General features: G+C 31.6%; 1 long non-coding RNA gene across 1 annotated transcript; it reads left to right on the top strand.

Annotated features, from left to right (window-relative positions):
- Positions 1-644: 644 nt before the first annotated feature.
- LOC132268673 (uncharacterized) lies at positions 645-3,459 on the top strand. Its single transcript, XR_009469335.1, has 3 exons — positions 645-859; positions 1,643-1,700; positions 3,321-3,459. It is a non-coding gene; the product is annotated as an uncharacterized LOC132268673 (long non-coding RNA).
- The last annotated feature ends 240 nt before the right edge of the window (positions 3,460-3,699 follow it).

Genomic DNA, 3,699 nt, shown 5'->3' on the forward strand with positions numbered 1-3,699 from the left:
TACTTGCATAACCTCATTTTTTGTGTTTGGATTTGATTCTGGTTTTGCATACGTTCATGATATTTAAATTCCATGACATCTATATTTTTACTTTTGTAGAAATGCATATTAAATGTTTACTTTCTTTGTAAAAGTCATGAAAACAAGACTTTTTGCAATTATCCATAACTTGAAGGGTTTTTGGGTAGTTAAGTAAAGTAATTATTTTTCGTCTTAAGGACTATTTTGTAAATTAATTTGGAAGATATTTTCAAAAAGGACCTTTTTGTAATTTTTGAAAAGTGTGACAAGTGTTACACTCTCATTGGTCCACTTGTTGACATTTATGTGGAAACACTTTAATGCATTGGATGATGACATTTGGAGGGTGAGGATTCACCCACTTGTTGGCCTAGGATTGGTACACTTGTTGGCTTGGATGGTTGACAAGTGTAGGTGTGTGATTAAGCCTTGGAAGGAGCCATGGATTGGTGACAAGTGTAGGTTCACAATTTAGTCTTGCAAATATCTTTGGGCCACTTTGGGATTATGGTTTTAAAGGAGAGTTTTTGTGCAATTGACCATAGATGTGTGTGTTGAACATAGTGTAAATGCATATAGTGAGTAGAGGATTTCTATTTCCTCCACTCACACTTAACCACATTATTTCATTCTCTTCCTTATAAGAAAACCCTAGCCTCCATGGATGGAGCTTGAAGCCTTAGGCATTGACCTTGATCTTTGAGGCCCTTCCACTTACTTTAGACCATAAAGCTTGGAATATTTTTTGTTCCCCTCATCCTCCTCTTCAAAACCCTTGAAGGATCTAGCCTAACTCCTAGTTTTGCTTTGGTATCTAGAGATTCAATTCTCTAGTGAGGTATTGATCTATTATTTTGAAGTATTTTTATGTCATTATTGAGTGTTTTACATGCATGGAAGAGAAGGACTTGCATTTTTCCCTTCAACTGTTTTAACTTGAAATTAATCGTGTCAAAATAAATATAGAATATGAAAATATACTCAATTAGCTTCATTTAGTTTTGGTTTCATGTAATTTGGATTTAAAATGAATTAGTTATGAATTTTTGAAGTTGCAAGCTAGTTGCTGGAAATTTGAAGCTTTTCCTTTTCGGTCCAGAAAAGAATTTTTATATGGAGTTGTGATACTTCAATTGCCTTGAAATTTTTACTGGAACTTCCCTCATAAGTTTTACACTACTCAGAATTTCTAAATTTTTTTAAAAATCCGAAACAACCTGCTGTCCATGTTTTTATTGCTGCTGAAAAACATATTTTTAGATGATTTATTTCACTAACCTTTTGATATTGGATCATGGCTTAAATTTTCATTTTTATACTCTCATATGTTTACTTCCAAAATAAATTAGGTTTGCCCAATTTGGATGTCAAATGAATTTTTCATGAATTTTCAAAGTTGGAAGCTACAGGCTGAAAATGTGTTTTCTGGGCAGAATTTGTTTCAAAGTTGTGGGGCAAAACTGTTTCAATTGGGAAAATATTTTGTTAAACTAAATTGATATTATCAAATTACAGTGTTTAAGCTTTTATTGGGCTTTGGATTCATTCAATTTGGGTTAGAATTGAATTTTTTATGAATTTTACAAGTTGAAGGTAGCAAGCTGAAAAATCTGTTTTGCAGACCGAAAATTTGGGGCGATTTCATTTCGGTGGTAATTGGGATTTTCATTCCAATTGAGGTAGGGAATGTTTTAGGATTATTTGTATATTGTATTGTGTGTTTGCCATGATTATACAACATATATGTATGCCTTGTATCAAATCTAGAAAGTTAGTAATTTTTATTTCTTTGTATAAGATTTAAAATTTATGATGATGTTTAACTTTGATTTGAATTGTAACATGCTAGGAAATTATGTTTAGATTTGTTGATTAACATATATTAAATTTGGATCATTTGATTAAGAATTACAACTTTTATTTAATATTTATCTTTACTGAAAGTTTAATTCACATGATTGTATCAAGCATTAAATCAAGTTGTAATGTGGTATTTAAATAGGCCTTGACATATTCTCTAACATAGATTAAATTGAGGGCATTTGGAATTGTTTAAAAATCTAGAGGAAATTAATTAATTAGCTTTATTAATTTTGTTTTAAGTGTTTTAATCACTTAACTTGTCATTTGATGTTATATATATGATAACCATGACATGTCTTTCAATATATATTAAATTGAGGTTATTTGGATTAACTTGGAATTTAGAGAATTTAACTATTTATGTTTAATTAAATTCTACTTTATTACTCCATGGATTTAATTGTATTTTGGAAGTTGTTTCTATATTTAAATCATGGATTTGGATCTGGATCTGATGTATGTTCACTTGATTACTTTTGAGCATTGGATAACATAGTTGTTACTTTTATATTCATAAGAATATGTTTTTCCTTATTGAATATATTGTTGCTATGTGTAAAGAATTGCACACTTTGTATTTGACATCTTACATGCCATAGTAGTTGTGAATTTTGAGCATGTATTTTATAAGTTTTCAAAATTTGGATTGTGCTTGGTAAATAGTTGATATCTTGTATATACATGTTGATATATATATGTTGTTGCACAATTTGTTGATTTTGGAAACTTGGGGATGTCGTTGTTTGGCTACGGCTAGGACTTGGTTCTAGTACGGGGGATTGTCCCTCTATATAGTCTAGTGCGCACATAGGGAGGTTACCCATGGGCTAGTAACCCTAAAGTAACTATGTTGTCGGTCTGATCCAACGTGACGTCCGAGTATCTACTTTGTTTGATTTTGTATTTCATTTCAAGTTGATAACTAGATGATATCGTAACTTGTTGTTCATTATTTGATTTCCTATTTTGAGCTTAAGATATAGCTTTGTGAAAGCATGCTTCATGCGTTATATTGGAAGTTCCATTGTTGGTCAAATTGCATCGATATCATAATTTGTGTTTTGATGTTCAAATGTAGTTTAGGAATGACCTTATAGATTCATTTTGAACATAGACGTTAGGTGGCATGACCCACACTTGTTGTTTTCGTATTTTGGATTTCAAGTTAAAGACATTGAGAATCTATATCTTGTTGCCTTGTATAACATGTTTCCATGTTGTTTGAATTGCATGAATAATGTGATTATGATATAAATGATTTAGGTAGCTTAGGATGCTCCCTGGGTCTCATCTTGACATAGACGTTAGGTGGCATGAGCCCCTTTAACATATTTCACCATAAGGTAATAAAATTGTAAAATGCTAGGTCGATGCATGCTCATCTCCTACGAGTAGCTTTATGTTACTCACCCCTACGATACTGGGGCATATTTCAGGTACAGGACTCAGGATTTGAAGATTCCATTGCTCCTTGGATGGCTTACAGTTTCTAAGTTTCTATTTTATGCAAGTGTTAGCATAAGATGCCTCTTTGTAACCCTATTTGTTTAAACTTGTATTCGTTGATTCGTATATGTAAAGTATACGTAAGTGCATTCTTTTCAATGTATTTAACATGTATGAGATGAGGCTGGAGGCTAATGACATGTATCTCATTTTCTATGCACTTTTGTTTTCAAAGTTTATTATGAAAATATTGGAAAATGTTAAGTCATTGCTTCATAACTTTCGCATCGGGTGTTGGAATTTCATATCTTTTCTGCTCGGACTCAAAATCAGACGATTCTTGAGTCTAATTTTGTTCATTTTCATTAT

This window comes from Cornus florida, unplaced genomic scaffold, assembly GCF_030987335.1.
Source record: "Cornus florida cultivar Cherokee Brave unplaced genomic scaffold, ASM3098733v1 CherokeeBrave_3.0.0_Hap2_Chr08, whole genome shotgun sequence".
Taxonomy (NCBI): Eukaryota; Viridiplantae; Streptophyta; class Magnoliopsida; order Cornales; family Cornaceae; genus Cornus; species Cornus florida.